Below are 20,889 nucleotides of genomic sequence, written 5' to 3' on the forward strand. Positions count from 1 at the left end.
GCTGTCTTAGGGTCCTCCATATGGTCTGGCCTTGGAGGAGAAGAAACTGTTCTTGTTCAACACTTTCTGTTTGTGGAGCCCAAGATAAGAACTTTATGTTTGTTTCACAGATGAGAGGGTGCTAAATAGCTTGCTTAGAATCACACAAGTCAGAGGTAGGAGGGCCACGTTCTTTAACCAGTTTGTGAGTAGATGTCTTCCCAAGAACGTACAGCTGATGGCATAATGCTGACCTTAAGCCTAGGTTAATCCAATTGATGTTTAATGAAAAGCAATAGATTTCCTCCTGTAGCCCAAGAAAGAGCCACTTGACTACAGCTAATCAGTGAGAGAAATACCTCTATCAAAGGAATAGGTGATCAGAATTCATGGGTAGCAATGGGACATAGGAAAGTGGAAATGAGAGGTGTGGGCTCCAGGGATGCTGGAGAAAACTCCTCCTCCAGTATTCCCTAACTCTCGAATGCTGCTCTCTTTTAAATACAAATACAAACCCACTCTGTTGTTTTGCACTGCCCCGTGCCCTGAATTTCTTGTTTGTAAACTGTATCCTCCAATAACTTATTCAAGCAAGGATACACTGAAGCAAATTGTTCTGAAATATGACTTTATTTCTTCTTTCACTTACATGACTGGTGGGGCATAGAATTTTTGATTGAAAATAATTTCCCATTCAAGTTTTAAAGATACTACTCCATTATTTCCCAGCTTCTGGTGTGCTGTTGAGAAGCCTGAAATCATTCTGATTTTTGATTCTTTGTAAATAGTGTTTTTTAAAAAACTTTTCTGAAAACTTAGGAGAGCTGTTTTCCTTTGTCATATATTGCAGATTTTCAAGACAATGTTCCTTGGTGTGAGTTTGTGTTCATGTGTTTAAACCTAGGAGGTTATGTTATTCAACTTGAGAAGTTGCCTTTTTTTTTAACTTTTATTTAAGTTCAAATGTTCAAGCACAGGTTTGTTATTTAGGTAATGTCTGTCATGAGGTTTATTGTACAGATCATTTCATTACTCCAGTATTAAGCCTAGTCCCATTTAGTTGTTTTTCCTGATCTTCTTCCTTCTCTCATTCTCCACTCTCTGAAAGGCTCTAGTGTGTGTTGTTCTTCCGCCTGTTGTATGTTCCTGTGTTCTCATCATTTAGCTCCCACTTGCAAGTGAAAATATCTGGTATTTGGATTTTGTGTTCCTGCATTAGTTTGCTAAGAATAATAGTCTCCTGCTTCATCTATGTCCCTGAAGAGAACACGATCGCATTCTTTTGTGGCTGCCTAGTGTTTTTTGTTGTATATATACCACATTTTCTTTATCCAGTCTACCATTGATGGGCATTTAGCTTGATTCCATATTTTTGCTTTTGTGAACAGTGCTGCCATGGACATATGCGTGCACATGTCTCTATAACAGAAGGATTTATATTCCCTTGGGTACATACCTAGTAACCCATTACTAGGTTGGCTGAATCAAATGGTATTTCACTCTTTAGGTCTTTGAGGAATCATGACACTTTTTCACAATGGCAGAACTAATTTGCATTCCCGAATACAGTGTGTAAGTGTTGTTTTTCTCTCTAACCTTGCCAGTATGTGTTTTTTTTTTGCTTTAATAATTGCCATTATGACTGGTGTGTGATGGTATCTTATTATAATTTTCATTTGCATTTCTCTAATAATCAGTGACGTTGAGCTTTTTTAATATGATTGCTAGTTGCATATATGTCTTGTTTTAAAAGTGTCTGTTTATGTTCTTTGCCCACCTTTTTATGGGTTGTTTGTTTTCCTCTTGTAAATTTAATTTCCCTACCGATGTTTGATATTAGATTTTTGTGGAATGCATAGTTTACAAACATTTTCTCACATTCTGTAGGTTGTCAGTTTTCTCTGTTGATAGTTTATTTTGCTGTGTGAAAGTTTCTCATTTTAATTTGACCCGTTTTCAATTTTGCTTTTGTTACCTCTTCTTTTGGCATGTTCATGATGAAATCTTTGCCTGTGCTTATGTTTTGAATGGCATTGTCTCGTCTCTTGCAGAGCTTTTATAGTTTTTGGTTTTACATATCAGTGTTTAATCTATCATGAGCAAATTTTTGTATGTAATGTAAAGAAGGGGTCTAGTTTCAGTCTTTTGCATATGGCTATCCAGTTATCCTGGCATCGTTTATTGAATAGGGAGAATCTTTCCCCCTTGCTTGTTTTTGTTAAGTTTTCCAAAGATCAGATACTTGTAGAAGCTTGGTTTTGTTTCTGGATTCTCTATTCTGTTCCATTAGTCTATGTGTTTGTGTTTGTACCAGTACTATGCTGTTGTTTCCTGTAGCCCTGTAATGCAGTTTGATGTCTGGTAGCATGTCGCTTCCAGCTTTGCTCTTCGTGCTTAGAATTGCCTTGGCTGTTTTTGGTTCCACATAAATTTTTCAAAAGCTGGTTTTCTGAAAAAAATAATAAAACTCAACCTACTTCTTAACATTTTTCAAGAACCCAAATGAAATCATGACTGCTCTTGGAGATGGCACTCTGTATGTTTCAATTTACTACCCAGTAACTGGTCTATTAAAATCATACTGGTTAAAAAATAATAAACTTGAAGCTAGACCAATGAAGGAGAAAGGGAAGAGATTCAAATAACCACCATCAAAAACAATAAGGGCAATATTACCACTGACCCCACAGAAATACAAACCACCCTCAGAGAATATGATGTACAACTCTAGGCACTATTTTTCCTTTAATTTTGAGATGAAGTTTTGTGCTTGTTGCTCAGGCTGGAGGACAATGGTGAGATCTCGGCTTAGTGCAACCTCTGCCTCCTGAGTTCAAGCTATTCTCCTGCCTCAGCTTCCTGAGTAGCTGGGGATGACATGCATGTGCCACCATGTCTAGTTAATTGTGTATTTTTAGTAGACATGGGGTTTCTCCATGTTGATCCAGCTGGTCTTGAACTCCCAATCTCAGGTGATCAACCCACCTTGACCTCCCAAAGTTCTGGGATTGCAGATGTGAACCACTGAACCTGAAAAAATTGAGAAATCTAGAAGAAACTGATAAATTCCTGGTCACAACCACCCTCCCTGAGATGCAAGTTTGGTTTAACATATGCAAATTGATAAATGTCATCGTCACATAAACAGAACTAAAGAAAAAAAATTACCCACATGATTATCTCAATGGATGCAAAAACAGCTTTTGATAAAATTCAACTTTCATGTGTGTTAAAAACTCTCAATAAACCAGGTATTGAAGGAACATACCTCAAAATAATAAGAGCCACATGTGACAAAACCACAGCCAGCATCATACTGAATGGACAAAAGCTGAAGGCATTCCCCTTAAAAATTGGCACAAGATAAAGATGCCCTCTCTCCCCACTCCCATTCAGCATAGCTTTGAGGGTGTTCTTTGCTCTTGGGTTTCTAATTCTTTTAATTGTGATGTTGGGTAGTTAACTTGAGATCTCAATTTTGTTTTTGAGATGGAGTGTTGTTCTCTCAACCAGGCTGGAGTGCAGTGATGTGATATGGGCTCACTGCAACATTTATCTCCTGGGTTCAAGCAGTTCTCCTGCCTCAGCCTCCTGAGTACCTGGGATTACAGGTATGAGCCACAACACCAGCTAATTTTTGTATTTTTAGTAGAATGGGGTTTCACCATGTTGGTCAGGCTGGTCTCAAACTCCTGACCTTGTAATCTGCCCGCCTTGGCCTCCAAAAGTGCTGAGATTACAAGAGTGAGTCACCGCAGCTGTCCCGAGTTCTCACTTCTTGGTGTGAGCATTTAGTACTATAAATTTCTCTCCACACTACTTGACTAGCTGCATCCCAGAAACTCTGGTAAGTTGTACCTTTGTTCTCAATACTTTCAAAGAACTTCTTAAACTTCTTGATTTCTGCCTTAATGTCATGATTTACCCAGGAGTCATTCAGGAGCAAGTTACTCAGTTTCCATGTAAGTGTATGGTTTTGAATGAATTTCTTAGTCCTGATTTCAAATGTGATTGCATTTGCTTTGTGAGCTAAGGTATCTTCTATACTTATGAATGATCTATGTGTTGAGTTGAAAAAATGTGTATTCTGCAGTCATTGAATGAAATGTTCCTTGAATATCAGTTCCATTTGGTCTGTAGTAAAGAATAAATTTCATGTTGATTGGTTGGTTTTCTGTCTGGAAGATCTGTCCAGTGCTGAAAGTTGGGTGTTGTAGTCTCCAGCAATTACTGCGTTAGGGTTTATCTCTCTCTTTCTTATTTGCTGCGTGTGTCTGTTCTTTTTTCTCTCTCTCTCTCTGTCTCTATTTCTATCTTTGGAATTCTGATCATTTTAGTGTTGAACCTGTTCAAATTTTCTTCCGGATTTCAACTTTTTTCTTATCGCTATTTCTGGAAGACATAAAGTTCATCTACTCAACTTTGTTGTCTTACTATTCTAACAAGAATTTTTCACAAGTTCTGCTGTCATATTTTTAATTTCTAAGCGTTTACTTTTTCTTTAAATTTGGTTCTTGTTTCATGAAAATGGTATCACTTTTATCTCTTCGAGAACATTCATATGGGTTTCAGAAGGTCTTATCTCCTAGCACAGTCCTCATTCAGGCTGCATTTATGTGTCTTCTTGCTCTGGTCTCGGCCATTCATGTTAGAAGCTTTGCTCAGATGCCTGGTGACCCTTAGCTGTCTGTGTCTGTTAGAAAAAAATGGAGCACTGAAAAGCTAAAAGCTGATGGAATTTCTGTGATTGTAACATTTTATGGGCAGTGGTCTTGCTGGGTCAGACCTTTTCTTCTTGAGCAAGAGAGATTCTCTCTAGAGAAAAATCATCTTAACTTCTGACCAAGTGTATCTGCCACCCTCATTGGAACTCAGTGGTAGGAAAACCTGGAGGATCTCAGTGTTCAGTGTGTATATTTAAGCACTTGTGTCTAGAGAGCTCCTGCCTAGAGACACCAAATTTTACTGTATAGAGAGGAAACCTCCACCCTGCCACCACCGTGGGATGCAGTCACCGATTCTAGGGAGAGGATCTGGGATCTACTTACTACTGAAACATAAATTCCCTAGGTAAATTTAGCTGCCAACTCTTGAACCCTTGGGGATCCTGGTTGCCTTCCTGCCACTGGCTTGGGATTTAGCATCTCTGTGTCTACTGTGAGGTGTCACTGACAGCTTCTGCTTGCCAGTTTTCTATATGCTGAAGGGATTGTCTTTATTTTCTTTTTATCTTTGTTGGTTTATTTATTTTTAATCATCCCATGTTAATGTGGTTTAATGATGGAGTGAAGGCATATGCAGGTATTCAACCAAACATCTTAGCTGAAGTCTGTGTATTTCTCTTGTAGTAAAATCTTGGTCATTCTATGTTTCAGTTAATCAAATTTTTATATATGCATTTTGATTTGGGGATGATGTGAGGGAAGAGAGAGAGAAAGAAAGAGAGACTCAGATGGACAGAGACAGGGTGAGAGAGAGAGGCTACTGTGACAAATCTGTGGGTCTGTGTATTTGGAAGTCAATAGGAATTTAGCACTGTTTTCTGTCTAAAAAGCAGGAGTGTCCAGACAATGGATCTAGAACTAGGCTAAGAATCTTTGAGGCAATGGCGCAGACCCAGTTGTGTTCAATTTTTAGTCCTTAGGCTGAAAGGGAAATAACGTAAAACACATTTTAAAAAATTTCTGGCTGGGCGCGGTGGCTCAAGCCTGTAATCCCAGCACTTTGGGAGGCCGAGGTGGGTGGATCACAAGATCAAGAGATCGAGACCATCCTGGTCAACATTGTGAAACCCTGTCTCTGCTAAAAATACAAAAAATTAGCTGGGCATGGTGGTGCGTGCCTGTAATCCCAGCTACTCGGGAGGCTGAGGAAGGAGAATTGCCTGAACCCAAAAGGCGGAGGCTGCGGTGAGCTGAGATTGTGCCATTGCACTCCAGCTTGGGCAACAAGAGCGAACCTTCATTTCTAAAAAAAAAAAAAAATTTCTGAAAGTGGTGTTTTCTGATTTGCCCTCAGATAATTAGATATAGAAGGTAGCCATACATTTTTGGCTAACTCAGCATTCGTTGCTCCATTCAGCGAATTCATCTTTATATTCATGTTCTTTCTCTCCAGCTTAATATCCAAAATTTAAAAGTGAGGAATGCAGAATAGTTGAACTAAAAGAAACAGATCAACCACAACCTGCTTCTTCTTCCTCTCACTCAAAGAAAACCATTGTTAACATTTTGCTATATTCTCTTTATGTACTTTTCTCAGGTACTTTTATTCGAATATATTTTTGATCATAAAATTGTCTTAGACAATAAGTTGTCAGAGAAGAACACCCACTCTTTTTACACTCCAGGCTTCCAGCTTGAAGGTGACTGACTTGGGAATCCTGTATTTTAACAAGATATGATGTTGATATGGAATCTTTTATTGGACTGTTCTGAGGTGTTCTCTTTTTAGCATACTCTCCTTCATCCCCTTCTTCCCTGCTATACACACACATACACATTCACACATACACGCATTCTTTCTCTCTCACATGCACATTCTCATACGCAAATACAAGCATGCTTATACACGTGCACACACACAGGCACGTGCATGCACACACTCACACTCATGTGAACCAACATGCACATACACACTCTCCTTCATCTCTTTCCTCCCTGCTACACACACATACTCTAACACTCATATGCACATGTGCACACACACATATGTACAACATGCAATGTGTCAGAAGGCCATGTAGAACATGATTGTTACTCTCCAAAAGGAAGGACACCCACACTTTTGCAATGGAAAAAAACAGCTCTGTTTTTGTAAAAAAAAAAAAAAAGAATTTTCTATTAGGCCTAGAAAGAAACTTAAAAAGTGTTTCTTCTTTTATCTAATCGGAACTTGTGTATGTGCACACACCCGTGTGACAGAAAGAGCCAGGGAGAGAGGGAGGGAGAGGAGGTGAAGGCAAGAAGAGAGAGAGCGATTAAAAAGCAAGTGCACTGTGGCAAGCTCGTCTGGACTAAGTGAGAAGCTGGCGGTTGTGGTGATGAGATAGGAGCTTGCAATGCTTCCTGGTACCAAGACTGTCATAAGTGGAATTGGGGTCTGAAAAAGTGACAGCAAAATTCAGCGTTCCTTTGACAACCACTCAAAAAATAGAATGTGAGGAAGCAGGAGGAAGGGAAGGTGTGGGGCCAGCCATGAGAATGCACCCCGCTGCTCCACGGATGCCTAGAAATGCTGGTCACTTATAGGGCACTTATAGGTGAGGGGAAGTCTGGACTGGTGGCAGTAGTGCTGCCAACCCATGTAGCCTGCTCTCTCAAGGGTGAATGTTCTTGCATAAGTAGTGGGGAAGATTATTCCCTAGTTTATATAGGCCCCATTTGTCCTAGACACAGATTTTAATGTTCTCAGGTGATCGCTTGCTTGATTGTCTGTGTAAAAGATCAGCAATCCTTCTTTTTTCTGGAAAGGTCTAGGCAGTAAATATTTTAGGCTTGGCAGCCCATATGGTCTCTGTCACAGCTACTCATCTCTGTGGTTGTGGTGTGAAAGCAGCCATAGAAATGGGTAATAAAGGAGTGGGGCTGAGTTCCAAAGTACTTTTATGAGAACTGAAAATTGCATTTTATATAATTGTTGACATGTCCCAAAATATTGTTACTTTTTTGAATTCTTTCACATTCGTGGCTCATGAGCTGTCTGACAAGAGACGACAGGCAGGAATTGGTGGATGGGCCATGGTTGCCCAAACCCTGTGTCCAAATCATGGCATTGTACAAGCAGGAGGGATCTCTGACCCTCTCTTTTTTCCTCTTTCCTTCTTTTCAGTTTCTCATTGTGCTGATTTGGAAACCAGAAATCGAAAGCTCTGGGAAGTGAACTCTTTCTGACTTAACCTGTTAGTGGCAGTGTTAGGATAAAATGTCAGGTCTCAAGGAGCACTTCTTAGAGCCCAGATCAGACTGAATGCTGCTTTTGTGATTGCAGAAGGCATACCATCCTCTGGTACACTAGCTCCTTAGCGTCACCCTGAATCTGAAACTTAGTTCTTCATAAAGTCTTTTGTTCTATGATTCCTCAGTGCATCATTTGCTAATTTGCGCCAGTTATTCTGTTTAACACAACTGAGATATAGACATAAGCAAAGTTCCTACCCTTTAGGAACTCACTTCTTCAGGGCCTGGTTTTGATAATCCAGACAAAGCTACTTAAATGCAGTTTTATCCTTAAAAGCAAAATCGGCTGCACTTATGTAAGTTACAATAATAATTAGAATTTAGGAAAAATCCATTCTTAAAACAAGAAGGCAAAGAGAATAAAAAATAAACATCCAAGTCACCCTCTGACTGTGCGTTGATTTTAAAACAACAAGACTATTATTTTAAGTGAACACAAGGAAAATTTTGCTACCAAGCGAGTACAATTTCTAACAGGTGAGACATCGACTCCTCTGATTCCAGACATTTCCGAAAGTGCCCTTACTACCTACATTACTTCTTTCTGTAAAGCTCTACTGATTAAGACTTTATCTTTTGTGGTTGGATTTTTGCTTTTGGAATTACAACCTGCTTTTCAAGTCACATTTTGTAAATTAGTTGAGGTATCTTGCTGAGTGATAAAGTCTGAGTCAAAAACTTCCTGAAAAGTGCCTCGTGAACTCGTGAGGCATCATGGCAAAGATCCCAATTGTTGGACTGAGGCAGAGAGGTAGAAAGAAGAACACAGACTTTAAGGTCTGACAGATGTAAGTATAGGTCCCACCTCCACCACGTATTGGATGTGTAATGTTAAATGAGCTACTATACCTCTTTGAGCCTCAGCTTTCCTCTCTGTAAAAAGAAGATGTTAAACCTTTCCTTGCACTATTGTTGTAGGGATTAGAGATGATGTAAATAAAAATGTTTCCAGCATGCTCGGTATTCAACGTACCTTGGATAGACTTATTTGGCCAGTTCACTGCAAAGAGTAATATACACGAGTAAGATTTTTTCTTTTCTTCAAAATAGACTTTTTGGGATTAAACTCTAAAAAAGTGTTAAATAAATGAATCAAGATCTTTTTCATTTCTGTTGTTGAAGTATTTGCCTTCTTACGTTTGGTAATGTTAGGATTTTCCACAGAAGAAGTTGACACTTTCCTTCTTAATCATACTGGCGATACCATGTTTCAACACTAGTGACTATTTTCTTTTCGAAAAGTGTCATTTGTCTAGCTTCCCTTGAAAGATCAGCTAAGTGTCACATTATCCCTGCTTCTGCTAATCTTTCAAAATGCTCACCACCATAGTCATAACATTTTCTTCATGCTCAAGTTGATTTAAAAAATGTTCTAAAGACAGTGTTGCTGAATTTTTATTTGTTTAATAAAAATTAGGCTTTTAAATATAAAAATATAGATTTATTATAAAGCCTCTAGAAAGCAAAGAAAAATAGATTTGAAAAATACCTTGTTTAATCACATAAAGCTAGGCAGAGTTAAATCACTGTTTCCATTTTGGTACATTTTATTTTAATCTTTTCACTATTTTAATGTCCTTCTTTATATCCATAATGGTGATAACATGATGTATATATGAACATGTATATATTATATAAATATATAAAATACATAAATATATCTTTTAAAAATGGTATCTGTAGGCCGGGTGCGGTGGCTCAAGCCTGTAATCCCAGCACTTTGGGAGGCCGAGGCGGGTGGATCACGAGGTCAAGAGATCGAGACCATCCTGGTCAACATGGTGAAACCCCGTCTCTACTAAAAATACAAAAAATTAGCTGGGCTTGGTGGCACGTGCCTGTAATCCCAGCTACTCAGGAGGCTGAGGCAAGAGAATTGCCTGAACCCAGGAGGCGGAGGTTGCGGTGAGCCAAGATCGCGCCATTGCACTCCAGCCTGGGAAACAAGAGCGAAACTCTGTCTCAAAAAATAAATAAATAAATAAATAATAAAAATGGTATCTGTTTATTTATTATATATAAATATATATCTAATGACTATATATCTACATATCTACTTCTATATTTATATATCTCCATGATAGAAGTTGGAAAATACTGAAAACTGTAGAGGAGTTCGGAGAAACAACCTATAATCTCATTATACAGAAATAATTTTCTTCCGTTTTGCTTCTCCACATTTTGGCTTAGATCAAATTTAGAAATGATTTTCTTAACGTTTTTGGTATTGTGTTTTTAGAGTATCAAGATGTTGCTGCATATTCTGATTTTTATATATAGTTGTGACAGGAACACCCACAAAAATAATTGTTCTAGAAAAGAGTTTGTTAACAAATATTTTCTTCCAGGAAGTGGTGTATTAGCGTTTTAAAAGAAACATTTCTGGACGTCAAAGTAGACATTGGGCTTATATCAACAGCTCAATCTTTTTTCAAATACGCTTTATTTTTAGGGCAGTGTAAAGTTAATAGTGAGGCATAGTGGAAAGTACAGAGAGTTCCTACATTCCCACCTCCCCAAATGCACAGCCTCCTCCACTATCAGCCTTCCTCACTAGAGAGGTACATTTGTTACAATGGATGAACCAACATTGACTTATCACTGTCACCCATAGTTTATAATTGACATTAGGGACCATTCTTGCTGTCGTATATTCAGTGAGTTTTGACAAGGGTGTAATGGCATGTGTCTACCATTATAGTAACACACAGAGTAGTTTCATTGCCCTAAACATCCTCTATGCTCTGCCCATTTATCCTTTCCCACTTTTCAACCCCCAGCAATCACTGAACGTTTTGATGTCTCTATAGTTTTGCCTTTTCCAGAATGTCATATAGTTGGATTCATATAGTAAGTGGTCATTTGAGATTGGTTTCTTTCACTTAGTAGTATGTATTTGAGTTTCCTCTATGTCTTTTAATGGCTTCATAGCTCACGTGCTTTTTTTCTGCAACAAAAGCCACATTCAAAGATGATTGCTTTCATTGCTGAATAATATTCCACTGTGTCGATGTAGAGGTTTGTTTATCCAGGCACTTACGAGTCTATAGTAACCAGTGTGGAGCCTGGGGAAGCCATAAATGGCCTGGTTGTGGCGAAGGCCTGGAGCCTATGTCGATAGGAGCCATGGAGGTTGGAGGCATTAGATCTTAGAGCCATAGGGGTAGGCCTGGAGCTTGGATTGACAGGGTCTGTCCCATAGCCTGTGGCTATGGAAACCTGCCTGGTGTTGAGTTCACTGAATTTTGCCTGGCATTGGAGTTGATGTTGAAGTCAGGTGTTACATTTGCTCTCCTCTCTGCACATACATAGTATCTCTTTCCATGCTGCACTACCCAGGTTTAGGGGCGGGGTAATGCAGATAATAGAAAACTCTCTTTTATACTCTATTTTATGCCGTTTTTCTGACTTTTCTACTCCACAAACGTGCTATAACCTCTCACCTGGATTCCTTGTCTCTTTTGAAGACACTTTGATGCACGGATGGCTGTTCAAATTGATGTTTCTGTGAAGGAATAAGTTCTGAAAAGTTCTGTTTTGCCATTTTGTCCATGGCATTCTTCTCTGTTAACTAAAAAAATATTTTTACTGAATAACATATTGTTAACAATTGTCAGACCCTTGGTTTAGCTCTGGAAGTTTCTCCTTTAGAGCAAGTTCCTTTCATAGTTCTCTATAGAAAGACTATAGTTGTAAAATGTTGGTAGAGATGATATTTTGTGTGTAGAATTAAGGACAGATTACACATAAATATTTAGCGGACAGTAAACATTTGTGAGTAATCTGTTCTTACACACAAAAAGAAGGTCTATAGCTTTAGGAAAGGGAAAATTATCAAGGTTATTCAGACAATATAAAATGAGTTGAGAAAATTGAAGGGAATGTTTATACTTGAATGAGACCTCATGGAGAAAGACAAAATAAGGAAGCCATGGGAGAATATTTGCATTCTCGGAACCACAAAAGTGAGGAAAGCCAAGAGCACAGCTGGAGTTGCACCAGATCAAGTAGACATTCCATCAGAGCCTGAACTGAGAATGCACCATTCCTAGTCACCTTGATAACAGCCCCATTTTCTGTTAATAATACTCTATTAGAAAAATCTTGCAAAAATAGTCAGAAAAGGCAGAGTCACATGCGGTTCAGTGTGTTCCACCTTGGCAGACGGTCTTAGGAGGAGTTTTGGAAGGATCGTGCTGCAGGCAATGGATGAGATAATGATGAGAAATTTTCCAGCTCTGTATAAAAAGGCAAGCGAAATATATGCTTGTGAATTTTTGGCTGCTTTTTTATGCTGTATTTTCAGATCAATTTTATCCCAGTTAATGTGAATATAAACTCTGATTGTTATGGCTATCTCTCGTGGGGTGTCTATTATTTTGTCAGAAATTGTATCAGGAACTTTATATCAATCACTAAATTACACATTTCCAAGCTGCATATGAATTAGGTATTACTATGATCATTTTACAGATGAAGAAGATGAGACTCAGAGCAATACATAAGTTGCCCAAGGTCAGAGAGCAAGTAAGTACCAGAAATCAAAGCCAGATAAATCTAATTCCCATATCCTTGCTCTTTCAATGATGTTTCAGAGTTGATTACAAAAAGAATTGTTCTGTGTGCTCAGGATAATTTACTACCTACTAAATTTAACCATAGGACAGTCTTATAAACAGGGTAGAGTATGCAGTTAAGATAAAATTTGAGAGGAAAAAATTAAATTAAAATAGTACATAACCAATGATCAGAATATTCTCTCAGTATTTTAGAAATTTATGTAAGAATAAACTAGATACTGATAAAAAAAGTCACATTCTTTATGCACAAATCTTGTAAGTAGCTACTGTTAAAGAGAGGATATTATTTACCTAGAAGAAAGTGGGGTTGTCAACCACTATATAACCATTCGTGGGGGGAATGTCTTTTTTATTTTAGGCCTCTGGCTGATGGATCCAAGAGGTAGATACGTGATGTCAAAATATTCTCTTTTATAGGTAATTACAATTTACAATGGAAGATACAGTGCCACAAGGTAGTAGAGTTGAGTTATATTAACAGAAAACCTTGTTAGAGAAAAGAACCACCTCTCACTATCATGTTCAATGGCAAAGATTAATAGAAGGTACAGCAAAATGGACACACATGCGAGTATACCCACATTGATATTGGAAGTAACTTTTTTCTTATATACTATAAATCATATCCCAGAATATACTCATAATGTGTACACTTATTGGGATATTACAATCAACGTACAAAATATGTACCATATGTACATTGACTGTGATGTACATATGTGTACACAATACAGATGTACAAAAAATGTACATAATCTGTACAATATGTACATTTATATGTACACAATGTGTACACAGTAGGTATGTACATAATGTGTACAATATGTAAATATATTGTAATATTACAATGATTTCATATAATCACAACAGCATATATAATCACAATACATATAATACATAATATCAATATAAATGTACATATTGCACACATTATATACATTTACATTTACTGTGATATGATATGGACACATGTACATCATGCACACGTGCAGATTTGTGGTATATACACGTGTACATAAGTGGGCACAGTATGTACATATGTACACTACACATATGTTCATATAATGTAGATATGTACCTTCTGTACAGGAGTACACAGTATGTACAATATATACACGTATATACTAGGTACACATATAGGTGTATACCCACTTTGGTAACCGGAGAGATTTCTATCTAATATACTAAATATAAAATCCCAGAATGTAGTCATAGTGTGTACATTTATTGTCGTATTGTGATAAATGTATTAAATAAGCACAATCTGTACATGTACTCTGCTGTACATAAGTGTACACAATGCACATGTACAAAAATGTACATAATCTGTAAAATATGTACCTATGTATTTCTATAATGTGTACACAATGCATAGGTACATAATGTGTACACTATGCACATTCCTTAAAATATCAGTGATAAAATATATATAATCACAGTAAGATATATAATCACACTAATACATATATGTCGTGTAATATCACCAAAAGTACGTATTGTACAAATTAGGTATGTATTAGGTACATATGTATAGTGCACATATTATGAAAATATATATGTATCATGATAACACTGTATGTACACGTATACAAATATGTGCCTACTATTTAAACAATGTACACATGCAGAAATAGGTGCAAACTACTTACCTATGCACAGCAGGCTATTACTAAAGTTCTGCTCGTAGCAGCCTCAATGCCCACCCTGGCTGCTTAAAGACCCCCGGCTAGGGGGCTGTACCCACAGCCCCCGCCAGAGGGCCCATAACAGCTACCAGGCCCACACTGGCTGCTTAGGGACCCCCTGCCTAGTGCGCTGTGCCCATAGCTGCTGGGGCCCGGCTATTTTGAAAATGTGGTGTAATATGATACTGGCAACCATATCACACAGAAATGATAATGTTATTGTGGTTCTTTACATATTAGGCAATAGTTCTAGTTACACATTTGGCATATTGACAAAAATGTCATCCTCACCCCATTGACATTAGAATTGAAAGAATAGGAGGGTTTCACCCCTTGCAATGTTTAATTCAATATAATTGTTTTCTTGTTTACATTAGTGACCATATCAGAGCACGGTGTACATCTCTTGCAGTATTCAGAATATTTCTCTATGGGCAGCAACATTTTTCTCTCCTTATCTGGATATTAGGAAGAATATCACAGGACCGGCTTACAGCGCCAGTCACATCGTGAGCAATGTCATCTGTAATCCCCTAGTTATTAAGAACAATGTAACGGGTGTCTTGTGTGCTTTTGGAGATATTTGGAGTAATATCCTTTTAGTTTCTGGATATTAGAAACAATACTACAGTGGTGGTGTACACTTCCTGCGATATTAAGAGTATACTCATCCTCTGTCCCTGGTATATTAGGAACTACATCGCAGAAGCCTTGCACTTTGCCTATAATATTGGAACAATCACGGAGTTTACACCTTCTTTCATTGTGAGAGAAATACCTACTTAGGATATGATGGATAATATCACAAAATGGACACACATGGGTATATACCCACTGTGATATTGGAAGTCATTTTTATCTAATATACTAAATGTCATAACCCAGAAAAAACTCATAATGTGTACACTTATTGGGATATTACACTCAATGTACAGAATATTTAACATATGTACATTGACTGTGATGTACATACATGTACACAATACAGATGTACAATAAATGTACATAAACTATCATTTGTACGAATATATGTACAAAATGTGCACACAATAGGTATGCACATAATGTGTACAATATGTACATTTATTGTAATATCATAATGTTATATAATCACAACTGCATATAAAATCACAATACACATGAAATATGTAATATCAATATAAATGTACATATTGCAAACATGTACATTTACATTTATTGTGATATGATATGTAAACATGTACATCATGTACCCATTATGTACAGATGCACAATATATGCAAGTGTACATATGTGGGTACAGTATGTACATATGTACACTACACATGTGTACATATAATGTAGATATGTAGCTTCGGTACCTGAGTACATTCTATGCACAATATGTACGCATATAAACTATGTACACACCTGGGTGTACAACCACTTTGGTAACCGGAGAAATTTCTATCTAATATACAAAATATAATAATTCAGAATGTAGTAATAGTGTGTACATTTATTGGCATAGTGCAATAAATGTATAAAATAGGTACAATGTGTACATTTACCCTGCTGTACATATGTGTACACAATGCACATGTACAAAAAATGTACATACTCTGTAAAATATGTACCTACATATTTCTATAATGTGTAAACAATGTATAGGTACATAATGTGTACACTATGCACATTCCTTAAAATATCAGTGATAAAATATATATAATCAAAATAACGCATATAATCACAGTAATATATATATATCATGTAATATCACAAAAAAGTACATATTGTTCACAGTAGGTACGCATTAGGTCTATATGTATTGTGCACATATGTACATATATATTTATCATAACACCATGTGTACACATATACAAATATGTGTTCATTATTAAAACTATGTACCTGTGCAGAACAGGCTATTACCACAGCCCCCCTCGTAGCAGCCCCAAGGCCCACCCTGGCTGCTTAAAGACCCCCTGGCTAGGGAGCTGTAACCACATTCCCCGCCAGAGGGCCCGTAACAGCTCCCAGGCTGACGCTGGCTGCTTAGGGACCCCCTGGCTAGGGCGCTGTGCCCAGCTATTTTGAAAATGTGGTGTAATATGATGCTGGCGACCATATCATATGGAAATGATGTTATTCTGGTTTTTGATATACTAGGCAATATTCTAGTTACACCTCTGCCATATTGACAAAAATGTCATCCTCACACCCCTGGACATTAGAATTGAAATCATAAGGGGGTTTCACCCCTTGCAATGTTAAATTCAATAAAATTGTTTTCTTGTTTACATTAGTGACCATATCAGAGCACAGTGTACTCCTCTTGCCGTATTCAGAGGATTTGCCTATGGGCAGCAACATTATTCTCTCGTTCTCTGGATATTAGGAACAATATCACAGGACCGGCGGACAGCCCCAGTCATATCGTGAGTAATGTCATCTGTAATCCCTTAGTTATTAGAAGAAATATCACGGGGGTCTTGTGTGCTTTATCAGATACTTGGAGTAATATCTTTTCCGTTTTTGGATATTAGACACGATACTACAGTGGTGGTGTACACTTCCTGCGATATTCAGGGTATAATAATCTTTTGTCCCCAGGATATTAGGTAGTACATTAAAGAAGCCTTGTACTTTGCCTGTGATATTGGAACAATCACAGAGTGAACACTTGCTTTCAAAATGAGAGTAATACCTACTTAAAATATGATGGATAATATCAAAAAATGGACACATATGGGTGTATACCCACTTTGATATAGAAAGAAATTTTTATCTAATATACTAAAAATCATATATCACAATATACTCATAATGTGTACACTTATTGAGATGTTACAATCAATGTGCAGAATACATACCATATGTACATAGAGTGTTATGTACATATGTGTACACAATACAGATGTACCAAAAACGTACATAATCTGTACAATATGTGCAATTACAGGCACATAATGTGTACACAATAGGTATGTACGAAATGTGTGCAATATGTATTTATTGTAATATTACAATGATATCATATAATCACAACAGCATATAAAATCACAATACACAAGTAATACATAATATAAATGTACATATTGCACACATCGTGTACATTTACATTTATTGTGGTATCACGGTGTGTACACATGCACATCATGTACCCATTATGTACACATGTACAAAATATGCACATGTACATATGTGTGAACAGTATGTGCATGTGCACACTATGTACACATAAATACATATAATGTTGACACGTACATTTTGTACATGAGTACCTAATATGCACAATATGTACACGTATAAACTATGTACACACCTGGGTGTACACCCACTTTGGTCAATGGAGTAATTTCTAATATGGTAAAAATTATATTTTAGAATGTGCTTATAATGTGTACATTTATTGGCATATCACAAGAAATGTATAAAATAGGTACAGTCTGTATATTTACTCTGCTGTGCATAGGTGTACACAATACACATGTAGAAAAAGTGTACATAATCTGTAAAATATGTACCTATATATTTCTGTATTGTGTACAGAATACATAGGTATATAATGTGTACACTATGCACATTCCTTAAAATATTAGTAATAAAATACATTTAATCACAATAAGATATATAATCACAGTAATATATATTGTCTAATATTACAAAAATGTACATATTGTACACATTAGGTATGCATTAGGTACATATGTATTTTGCACATATTATGTAAATAGAAATTCATCATGATAACTCCATATGTATGCAGGTACATATATATGACTGATATTAAAACTATTTACACATGTAGTAATAGGTGCAAACTAGGTACCGATGCACAGCACGCTATTACCAAAGCCCCCCTTATAGCAGGCCCCAGGCCCAGCCTGGCTGCTTAGAGACCCCCTGGCAATTGGGCTGTGCCCACAAACACTACTCGAATGCCTGTAGCAGCCCCCATGCCCACCCTGGCTGCTTAGGGACCCCCTGACTAGGTGTCTGTGCCCACAGCCCATGCCAGAGTGCCCGTAGCGGCCCCCAGGCCAACCATGGCTGCTCGGGGACCCCTGGCTGGGTCGATGTGCTCACAGACCCCACCAAAAAGCCCAGAGCAGCCCCCAGGCCCACCCTGGCTGCTTAGGGGTCCCCTCGCTTGTGGGCTCTGCCCACAGCTGCTGAGGCCCAGCTATTTTGCAAATCCGGTGTAATATGATACCGGCAACCATATTATATAAAAATGATAATCTTATTCTGTTTTTTGTATATTAGGCAATAGCTCCAGTGACACCTCTGCCATATTGACAAAAATGTCATCCTCACCCCCATTGACATTAGAATGAAAATCATAGGGGAGTTTCATTCCTTGCAATGCTTAATTCAATGTAATTGTTTTCTCGCTTACATTAGTGACCATATCAAAGCATGGTGTACACCTCTTGTTGTATTAAGAGTATTTCCCTATGGGCAGCAACATTTTCCTCTCCTTCTCTGGATATTAGGAACAATATTCCAGGACCAGGGTACAGCCCCAGTCACGTCGTGGGTAATGTCATCTGTAATTCTCTAGTTATTAGAAACAATATCACGGGGGGCTTGTGTGCTTTCTGAGATATTTGGAGTAATATCCTTTCCGTTTTTGAACATTAGAAACAATACTACAGTGGTGGTGTACACTTCCTGCGATATTCAGGGTATGGTCATCCTTTGTCCTCAGGATATTATTAACTACATCACAGACGAGTTTTAGTTTGCCTTGATATTGGAGCAATCCGAGAGTGTAAACCTGCTTTCACAATGAGAGAAACACCTACTCAGGATATGATGGATAATATCACAAAATGGACACACATAAGTGTATACCCACTTTGATATTGAAAGTAATTTTTATCTAACATACTAAAAATCATATCCCAGAATATACTTATAATGTGTACTCTTACTGAAATATTACAAACAATGCACAGAATATGTACCATATGTACGTTGACTGTGATGTACATATGTGTGCACCATACAGATGTACAATAAATATACATAATCTGTACAATATGTACATTTATGTGTACATAATATGTACACAATAGGTATGTCCATAATGTGTACAATATGTACATTTGTAATATCACAATGATATCAGAACAGCATATACAATCACAATGCACATGTAATACATAATATAAATGTACGTATTTCACACATTATGTACATTACCATTTATTGTGGTATGACGATGTGTTTACATATAGAGCATGGACCCATTATGTACGGATGTACAATAAATTCAGGTGTAGATATATGTACATAGTATGTACATATGTACGCTCTGTACCCATACATACATATTATGTAGATATTTACCTTCTGTACACAAGTACATAATATGCACAGTATGTACATGTACAAAATATGTGCACACATAAGTTTACACCCACTTTGGTAACCAGAGTAATTTCTATCTTATATTCTAAATGTAATATCACAGAATGTACTCATAATGTGTACATTTATTTGCATATCACAATAAATGTATAAAGTAAGGTCTGTACATTTACTCTGTGTACCCAATACACAAGTAAATAAAATGTACATAACCTGTAAAATATGTTTCGTTCTATTTCTGTAATCTGTGCACAATGCATAGGTACATAATGTGTATAATATGTACATTTGTAATGTCACAATGATATCATATCACAACAGCATATATAATCACAATAAACGTAATACATAATATAAACGTACATATTGCAAACATGTATATTTACATTTATTGTGATATGATGTGTACACATGTATATCATGTACCCATTATGTACAGATGTACAATATATGCACGTGTACATATGTGTGCACAGTATGTACATATGTATGCTGCGTACACCTATGTATATATAATGTAGACATGTACATTCTGTACATGAGTACATAATAAGCACAACATGTACATGTATAAACTATGTGCGCACCTGGGTGTAAACCCACTTTGGTCACCGGTGTAATTCCTATCTAATATGCTAAAAATTATATCGCAGAATGTACTCATGTGTACATTTATTGACATATCACAATAAATGTATAAAATATGTATAGTCTGTACATTTACTCTGCTGTACATATGTGTACAAAATACACATGTAGAAAAAATGTACATAATCTGTAAAATATGTACCTATTTATTTCTATAATGTGTACACAATGCATAGGTACATAAAGTGTACTCTATGTACCTTTCTAAAAATTTCAGTGGTAACATACATATTATCACAATAAGATATATAATCAATAATATGTAGATATCACATAATATCACCAAAAAGTACATATTGTTTATATTAGGTACGTATAAAGTACATATTTATTGTGCACATATTATGTACATATATGTTTATTGTGATAATATATGTACATGTGTACAAATATGTGCCCATTATGTAAACAATCTACACATGTAGAAATAGGTGCAAACTGTGTACCTGTGAAGAGCAGGGTATCCCCACACCTCCCGCCAAAGGGCCTATAGCAGCTTCCAGCCCCACCCTGGCTACGTAGGGACCCCCTGGTTAGGTGGCTGTGCCCATAGCCCCTGCCAGAGTGACAGTAGCAGCCGCCAGGCCCTCCCTGGATGCTGAGAGACCCTCTGGCTATGTGGCTGTTACCACAGCCACCACCAGAGGGCCCAAAGCAGCCCCCAGACAAATCACAAAGGGCCCGTAGCAGCTGCAATGCCCA

This window comes from Callithrix jacchus, chromosome 20, assembly GCF_049354715.1.
Source record: "Callithrix jacchus isolate 240 chromosome 20, calJac240_pri, whole genome shotgun sequence".
NCBI classification, from domain to species: Eukaryota; Metazoa; Chordata; class Mammalia; order Primates; family Cebidae; genus Callithrix; species Callithrix jacchus.